The sequence below is a fragment of the Silene latifolia genome, unplaced genomic scaffold (genome assembly GCF_048544455.1).
Source record: "Silene latifolia isolate original U9 population unplaced genomic scaffold, ASM4854445v1 scaffold_134, whole genome shotgun sequence".
NCBI lineage: Eukaryota > Viridiplantae > Streptophyta > Magnoliopsida > Caryophyllales > Caryophyllaceae > Silene > Silene latifolia.
In genome coordinates, this window is record NW_027413133.1 from 456,752 (window position 1) to 466,950 (window position 10,199).

At 33.1% G+C, this 10,199-nt stretch overlaps 1 long non-coding RNA gene across 1 annotated transcript; it reads right to left on the reverse strand.

Moving 5' to 3' along the window:
- Positions 1-1,640: 1,640 nt before the first annotated feature.
- LOC141637695 (uncharacterized) lies at positions 1,641-3,887 on the reverse strand. Its single transcript, XR_012541867.1, has 3 exons — positions 3,768-3,887; positions 3,561-3,669; positions 1,641-1,830 (listed from the first exon to the last, which is right to left on the reverse strand). It is a non-coding gene; the product is annotated as an uncharacterized LOC141637695 (long non-coding RNA).
- Positions 3,888-10,199: the final 6,312 nt, after the last annotated feature.

Consider the following 10,199-nt stretch of genomic DNA (forward strand, 5'->3'; position numbering starts at 1 on the left):
CTCCCAAGGGTTTCCTCAATTGCTTATGTTACCTCATCCTAATCTATTCCCTGAAACAAGGTATTCCACTATAAGCGTGATCTCATCGTTCCAAATCCTCAAACATCCAGAAACAACTTCCACAAGCCTAAGGTCAAAGCTTCCAACAAAGCTATATTCGTATCCAACTAGTGTCAACTATGGTTTCCTCAAAAAGTAAACCTTCAATCAAGAATCCCAATACCAAGCTATAAACTCCAAGAGAAAGTTCCTCAAATATTCCACAAGATTCTCATTTCAAAACAAGGTAGTAACATACCAACCCCAAACTCTGAAAAAATCAATTCACCACACAAATTCATTTGTTACCATCCATGTCCCAAAGTATCTCCTTTACCATTCTCATCATCGAACTTCACTTACTATGTCATCCCCAAGTACCATGGCTTGTTTACTCCCTCATCTCACGACTTAATACTTCTAATCTCCGATACCATAAATTAGAATCACATCATTGAACTCACGAACTACATTGAACAACATTCCACCAAAATTCCCAAATTCAGATATGATTAAAAAGGTCAACCACGTGTTCTCAAATTTCGAAAGGTCAACAAGGGCTACTCTATACTAGATTTGGTCAACTCAAAAGGTTTAACAAACTAACTAATTCCAAAGTACGATACCAATCCATTAAGCAACGTCAATGTCCTATTGTATTCCTTTCAAGGCCTACAAGGATTAGGGCTAACATCATTCCTTAAATTTTCCACAAGAAACATCAAGACTCTCAAATGAAGTAGCTCAGGTTCATTCCATCTTATGTACTAAGGTAGTACCCATGCTCAATCATCTATAACAAACAAGCTCTCTATAGTCATAAATCCCAAGGTGTTTCTCAACTCACTAGGCTCCCATATCAAGCACAACTAACAAGACTAACCAAAGGATCCCAAGTTATATTCTCCTATACAACTCAAACCTTAAACAATCAATTTTTCACTCGTTCACGCCCTCCAAAGTTAAATTCTCTCAAAACCGGGTTCTCTTGAACAAGGGGACTATCCTGCGGAATAAAAGGAAGGTGTCCACATGGACTTCTGTTATAAGGAGAAAACGAACCAAGGATGAATCAGGAGAAAGAATTGAAGAGTAGTTACCAAGGCGAGATAAGAGGAATTTGAAAGACGAATGAACAACGAAATTGGAAGATTAAGGTATGATACACTGAATACGGAAAAAAAAATATCGAGAAAGTGGAAGCATTCTTCATTTGGCATAACCAATCTTTAACGGCACCAAAATTAATAACTAACAATCAACAAACCTAACAATTAGCAATCACAAACAGACTACCACATAAAATCCTAACTCTACCCATCCTACCCATCTCTCAAGTTTATTATTTAAAGGTCAAGTAATTTTAGGTGGGGTGCACAAACGTGCGTCGGGAGCAAATAAGCTCTGATACCAACTGTGACACCCTTAAAAATTAGCCTTAATAAAACGCGTAAATTCTACAGAAAAACTGACAGGATGTGTTTGTAATTGGTTCAACTAGACAAAACCTGTAATTTCAAAAAAATTTTTTCTAAACCAATCACAAACATTTCCAACATTCCCAAGAGGCGTGTGCCAAAACCTGCAGTGCTAACGAACTAATTTACATGCCATAGCTAACGATAAGAAAATGTAATGATACAAACCCAAAATAGAAAAGGGAGACATATGTCCCTTCAAATTATATACAAAACCAAAAGTTAAAAAGGTTTACTATAAGAATAGCTAAACTAGGTCCAAGGTTCCTTATGCTCACTAGCTCGTCTGTGACCCCAACAAAGCATCAACAACCTGTCAAACGCATTTTATACAAACACGAAAGCCACAATTCAGTGGGGAGTAACTTCGAGTCCTCCCAGCCACGAATCGTCATAATTAATGTAACATGTAGTAAAACATGTAAACAATATGATAATTAATCTAATTTCCAAGTATTATAACATATGAATACTAAATTGACCAATTTAAACTATCATGTGAAACATATAACAAATTGTAATCCAAACTCTATCAACCATAGCCGGCTTGCATCTCACCTTCTATGATTCATAGAATTATCAAACAAGAAAGGGCAATATATCAAAGACAGGCATAAGTTCTTAGTACCGTCAATAGTCACTCTGTAACTCGAGTCTATACCACGAGGTAGGGAAGGTAATCGAACCGGTATCTTGGCTCAGCGGTTAATATTAATAAAACATGGCCAAGACACAACACAACCCTAGCCTAAAATCTGCGCAGACCTAGACATGCGGATACACACCACCGCACCCAAGACCCACAATTTTTCTAAAACAAAGTGAGTACCCTAAGGAGTCCACCAAAGGGTTGGCTAGTACTTAAGCTGACCACTTACTATCAAAATAAGTAACGAGGTCATGCCCCAACTTGGATATAAATCCACTAGTTAGGAACACAAAGGCTATCAAGCAGTGAACATATACTCGTCAAAGACTATAAAGACCTATCTATGATGAAGGCCGAAATACTCACCTAGGACCTAGTCCCAAACTAGTCCCGGCTTGAATACTTTAGCCCACACCACACAAGACAAGTAAGACACCCACTTAACCATAAGAGGACAAAAAGTCCAACTTACCAACCTAAATGCTAACATTCTATCATGTGAAAGGCTATATAAATGTCTATTCAGCAAATAATCCAACAGTATCCCCAATAAGTATTCAATACCAATTTCCAATTCTAACAATATTAACCATATTAAAGGCTTTAGGGGAATCTAGGGCCATTTCTACAATATAAGATACTATTAAATACAATCAACTATACATGTGAACTAAAACTTGATAAATGGCCTAAAACAAGAAAAAGGCCAATTATCTAATTCATATAAAATTTCATCCAACCGAATTTTTACTCGCAACCCGATCCTGCGCGAGTGCACGGGTTAAATTGCGGTGACCAATCACTCAATTAAGCGACATCGAATCGTCAAAGGGACTAAGGCTCGATTTTTCGGCACAATCATCAAAACATTACAATTATAGCTATATAATTCATTTTGAGCCTATTAATTACAATTTCACTTTGTAAACTATCTTAACATGTGATAACTATCAATATAACATAATTTTTTTACCATTAACATAATTTTTAACTACTATTATGATTCATTTCCTAAGTTTAACCATATGTTACTTAGTCTAATTATATCATTAATGAACCTAAAATGACGAACAAGCATGGAAAACCGCAAAACAAGTAACGGGCCGACCCGGGCCAGCCATGGGTCAGCCGTGGGCCTGCCGGGCTGCTGCCGGGCCTGCTGCCGCCACCCTACTCCTCTTTTTTTTTCATGTTTGTTCATTATAACATCGTCTGAACACTAATTAATCGTTCCCAATACAACTATGTTAATTTAAACTAACAAAAGACATAAATTAAGCATGCATGCATCAAATTTTAACATGTGAAAATTACTACTCAAACAAAAATCACCAAACATACAAAAACAACAAAGATTGTGACGATTTTTCGTCGAGTAACTCGAAATATGTTACCTTAAGCTAGAAAATGAGCAATTAGCACCTTAAAACCCAAACCCTAACAACAACTAGCCGCTATCCTCGACAATATACGAGTCCCCAAACTCGTCTTCCAATTCTTCACCTAAATAAACAATAAAAACACAATTATAAGTATAAATACCGAATTTGTGCCAAAATTCGTCTTAAAACAACTTCAAGAAAACTGAAATTAAATTATACCAGGTTGTAGATCTCGACGAGAGGATTCCGGAAATATAAATTATGCGAAAAACCGATAAGAAACGAGAAAGATATGGCGATTTTAGCTTGAAAAGTAAGAAAAATGGTGGTTTTTGGTGAGATGTTGATGAAGATGAACATAAGAACAAAAAAAATCAGAAAAAGAAAGGTAAAGGGGGAGGGGTGCCGCGGGTTAGAGGAGAAAGAGAGGAAAAGAGCGGGTTTGAGTCGTGATTTTACGAGTCGGTTTTGGCTCGTTTCGATAATAATTAAAACCGTAGGTCAAATGCAAATTCCGACAAGACCAAAGTTTTTAAACACGAGATTACAAGAAAATTGAATACTCATACGACCCATTTCCAAAATCGTTTACCCAATTTTCAATAGAGTTGTCATTTTTCCCCGATATGCCCTTATTTCGAAATAAAAGGTTTTTACACGGTTTAAACTATTTTTAAACATTTCAAAACTATCAAAATAAATACTTTACTACAAAATATAATAAAATTATATTTCTTTGAATTATTTTTACTTCAAATACATTAATATTAAATTTTACTTGATTAATAAATTACTTTCGAAATATATTAACGGTCCGAAATTACGGGGCGTTACATATTGTTACGATTTTTTTGCCAATTTTGTTTTTATAAATATGGTTAGAGTCAGAATACTGGTTAAAAAATAGCTCTCAACGCCTTTTTTTACGATTTTTTTAAAAAGTAAAGTATATTTTTAAAATTAATATTTTAATCATATTCAACGCTTACATTGGTTAAGGCTAAAGTGGTAATTTATCTTCTTAAGATTGCTTAACTGTGAAATTAAGCCGTATAAATTTGGAACGTAGTAATTCATCATATTTACATACAATAATCCTACAATTTAACAATTTTTTAGTCAATTCAACAACCCTTAAGATTTTTTTTTTTTCAATTTACCAACTATAATACAACTCCAATACATTTGAGTAAACTTTGTCGGATTTTTAATAATTTATTCATATAAATCTAACTTTGTGTATAATAATTTTTTATGAAAATTAGTACAATTATAATTAATGTTTTTTGTGGTTAACAAATTGTATAAATAAATGTTGAATAATTGTTCGGTGAGATTTCTCTCAAAAATACAAGAAGGGGTTATGTTTCACTTTTGAGTAAATTTAAGAGGTCAATCACTACATATCAAACATAAGCGGCTTAATTTCACAATTGAGCAAATTTAAGAGGTTTAATTAATAATTACAATTAATAATTACTCCCTCCGTACCACACCAAAGGTAACACTTACTATAAACGCACGTAGCACACCAAAGGTAAGATTCCTTATTTGACCCATAACATTACCAAGTTATCCTTATAACCATTTGATATTTATACAAAATGCCATTATATACCCCACCTACCAACCCACAATTAAACATCCAATTACATATCTCACCTATTTATTCCTCTTTACCCTTACTTTTTCCACTTTTTCTTGAATACTCCATTTTCCCCTCCGTTACCTTTGGTGTGGTACGGAGGGAGTATATGACATATTTATAAAATTAAATTTTTTAACTATTATTTCAAATATAATACATAAATAATTTTTTACTATTATTTCAAATATAATGCATAAACAAACACAAGTATTTTTAAAATATTCTTGATTTACCTTTTAACCAATAGGTCGGATTTCAAACCTAAAAAATAACGAGTTCATGTCGAACGGGTCACCAGAGTCAAAATTTCCCATCTTGACCGTAGAAAATGGGTCATATTTTCTGATCGGGTAAGAATTTGACAGGGTCACTAAATGAAAGGTAGTAACATACAAGAAATTTACATAAGACCAAGCACTTAAAAGTAAAGTTATTTTCTAAAATTTCTTTGCTATATAACCCCAAAATACAAATACAAATACGGCCCGATTTGTTAAATAGCGGAATAATATTGGTTGAAGGAGGCTATGAAGACAAATTTGTCTAGCATATTGAATTAACAAACTTTTATTAGAGCAATAGCAATAGAAGAACTTTATATAAGTTCTTCTTTTGCCATGTCATATTTTAGTAATTTCAATGTTTAAGAACTTTTGTTTACAATAGATCACATTTATATAAAGTTTCTAAATAGAAAATAGATTATATGTAATTGGCCTTTCACAATTTTCAAAATCATATTTATTGGTCACTAAGTTCCAATCCCCACTAAACTAAAAGAATAAGGATTGCTAAAGTTTTCCCGCTCAGTTGATTGATAACAAAACTGGGCCCCTATTGAAAATATTTTTTTATTGATTGACACACAAATAATAAATAGGCAATTAGGAAATAGGATATCTTTGTACGTAAATAAAATATTTGTACACAATTAATAGATGCACGAAAGATTGCTCAACTTTTTCCCATATTTAATAAAATCTTTAACACACAATTGATTGACACAATGTGGGTCCATACCGTGATACCGAACAAATCTTTCAACCAACTTTCTATTTAATAAAGCATTCACACTGTCAATCTTCACAAAAACCCGAAAATAAATAAAAAAAATATATTAATGTAAAATACGAAATAAAAAAGATAACATACTGATTTTTTTTTGTGCGAAAAAATATAACATACTGATATTTTAATATAAAAAACCACAAGATTAAGCACAAGACAAAATCAAAAAAATAACATACTAATATTTTAAAAAGATTAAGCATCCCCCCAAATATTTTAAAAAATTATTTTATAGTTTCATATTTTAAAATAGAAACAAAAAAAAAACAAGGATTATATATACTACAAAACTCTATAATGTATAACTTTATTGCAGCATATCCTATTAAAAACGGTTTCACAATAACATATTATAGTATTCAATCCTTCTATCCTCTATAATTCTCCTATAACTAAAACTAAAAGATTAAGTCATCTATAAATTTTTCCGATCAATTCAATAACAAAGTAGTGAATCTACATTAGATTATGTTATTCCATAATAGTCAGCTATCATTATTTTTAACAATAAAAATAGGTTCACAAAAAGACAATTTAATCTAAAAGTCCTTTGAATAATAAACTTTTTTTTAATAATATTACTAACATTATAAGCAGTACATTTCAACATTTTATTCTAAGTACAAATCATTTATGTAAACATTTTAAATTTATACCACCTCTATATATTCAACCCTCACAATTGCCGTGCTTTAGCACGGGATCTCAACTAGTATGTAACAAACTAAGTTCTTATTTTAGAACATGGTTCTTTATTTTAAGAACAACTTTTAGTTGCAATGGAGGAACTTTATAATTTGGGGTTCTTATTGAAAACCCAAAGAATAAGAACTACTATTGCTATTGCTCAGATATTAAAGATGTTTGGTAATTATCGAATTATAATTGACATATTCTCACTCTTTTATAAACTGTCATACCGTGAAATTATTATGGAGTATGTCATATGTTAACTTTGCCCACGTTTGGTCCAAGCTCTATTTGAGCACATATAATTTTTATACTTTTTGATCATATAACTATTGTATTCAATGCAAATATGTATTTTAAAATTGTTTCTATATAGAATATATGAGAACAGACCGTGAATTTCACGGGTTTAAACCTAGTGATTATTAGTTACTCAAAGTAATAATACAAATAATCTTATTAGTGCAGTCTACATCACCTAAACTTGGAAATCGGGATATAATGAAGGTATATTATAAAGCTGGGCAAAGCCGGATATCCGATCCGAATTTTAAAATTGGATCTGATATCGAATTTAAAATTATCAGTTTTTCTGGAATTCGCGCTCTGGTCGATCGACCATGTAGGTCATTCGATCGACCAAGGTTGCTGTACAGTAATGCATTCTGACGAATTCTGCAGCGCGCAACGATCTTAAAAGAGCTGCCATTTCTTCGTTACTTGGTCAAATCAGGCATTCTACGCGGAATTGGAAGCTAAAAGGATAAGCTTTCACCTCCAATTGGAATCACTCGATTATTAGCTCTAGAACTCGAGATATTGCCATCTGAAGCAGGCTGCAATATCGTGAAGTGCTTCTTTGCTTGTTAAACTCGTACGCACCCATGCTTTTGCTATCTTTAGGCCTTGAAACACGCACCAAGCTCATTCCTTGAGTCACTACTTCATGTCAGGTCCTATGATAAATACTCGGGGACAGATTCGGCTCATTTTCCGCTGAATTCTTCACATTTCTGCAATATTACACAAAAACATGAAAGTAGAGGGAAATAGGGAAATAATGGCATATATTACACAATTGAGCTCTGAAATGCGTGTAGAATAAAGTGTGAAACATCATATTTTAGACACGCATCAAATCTCCTCAAACCAAACCTTGCTTGTCCCCAAGCACGAACTAGACTCGTTCCTAAAACCTATTGGAACGACTTCAATCTCAGAGCGAAATGCAACCATAAAGCCTAAGCCAACTTAATGCAACAACCAACAATCAATTAGCGATGTGAATCATGCAAACGAGTTATGAAGTCGTTAAAATATTTGAACCGTCAACTATAGAGACTTATCATTATGGACTCTCACCGGTCGCTCATATCACACATAAGCACAGGTGAATATATGTAAAAGATAGAAAGAATTCATTTTGTAGTGACACTCACCTAACTACGACCTATAAGAACATGTCTGCAATCTAATATGAAAATAATCTCTACAACCGTACATATGCATTCCAACCAACAAATGACCATGACACATGCCGAGGTAAATATGGATATGTGAGGTAATGGGTAAGAAGAGGCTAAAATGAATTTGGAATAGAGGAGTTAAAGCCAAGCTAGTAACTACAGGAACCAAATTAAAACAACATCCAACTTCTTGCTCAAGATTAATCAATACAAAACGGTGCTAATGATCAGCACTAATCTCACAATCTCCAATAATAATCAACTCCCCATATGATAATAATAAAGCATGGGAGCAAAAATCGCCATTTTAACAAAGACTTTGAATTATGCGATTTTGATTTTTTTCTTTTCTTTTATTTCTTCTTTTCTACTTGCTTTTCATCATTTTTTTTCTTAATTTTTTTTCAATTCTCTTTTTTTTTTCTTTCCTCCTTTCCAACATTTCACCAACCTTCTCATAAAGAGCAATACAACCAAAAAGCAATAAACACATTCCCACAACTACCAATACTAGCTCGAATAGGGTAGGCTAAATAATGGTATGTAGCTTATGGGACAAAAGGCAATCTGGCTATGTGAGACTTATGGGTAAAATGAGAAAATGGAACCTCTACCACATGTGTCAACAAACCACAAACCGAATGCATACGGGTATTAAGTAGATCAAGTTCATATTTATGCAAATTAATGTAACATGTCTTATAAGGAGTAACTACTCACAAATCCTAAATGAACTGGTCATGAATGTCACCAGTTATAAGCTCTAAACCTCAGAATATATAAGTAGTTTGCCAAAATTTAAGTCAAGTCTCAAGTCTAGCAAGTAAATTAACGAGAAACTCGTAGACTATGCATATGTGATTCTACTAATAACATGTCAATTAGCAAGGCTTAGGCATAAACAGATGCAAATGCAATGTCATCATTGAAATACTACCGTTCCGACTCGACCTACATGCTAAAATAAACGTGAAATTTTTTGATTTTTTTTGAATTTTTTTGATTTTTTTTAATTTTTAATTTTGTATATATAGGAGATAAAATAAACAATGCAAACTGAAATGCAATAAACGTGAAACAGAAATGCAATAAAACATGTGAATGCAATGCAAAACCCTTCCCCAATCCAAATCACACAATGTCCCCATTGTGCAAAATCATGTAATGAAATAAAAAGGGAAATGGGAATTTGCGATAAATTAAATAAATAAGACATGAAAAGGACTCGGAAACTCACAAGACTTTAAGCAAAGAAAAGGAAACCTCCCCCCAAACCAGCGTGAGATAGGAGGTTTCAGTAGCCAGCAGTGCTACCATAAGTACCTGAAAAGACAGAATATACCGTGCATTATCCGAGAAAACAAAATTGAAGAGGAAATTACGTGCAAATAATTTAAAATTGGAGAAAGAACAACTCAGCATCGGGCCTTGGTCGATCGACCAAGGGAATTAAAACAGTAGCTTTTGTGCTGAATAAGGCAGTCGATCGACCACTATGGGCGATCGATCATGTCATACTGGCGAATGATCTTTGTTCTTGACATAACTCAATAAATTGAGTTAATGTGGTCTTTATACCTGCAATTGCACATAATAATGTGGGAAATTATCTGTATACTTCCCTTAAAATTTGAAGGATTATAACGAATTTAATTAAGACGATCACTAGTCATAAATAAAATACATAAACAAAATAAAGGATTCAGAAATAACCTTCGGCCTAGCAAATATGGCCTAAGAACAATATCAAAGTAGATATTCGCCTATCAGTTGCACCCA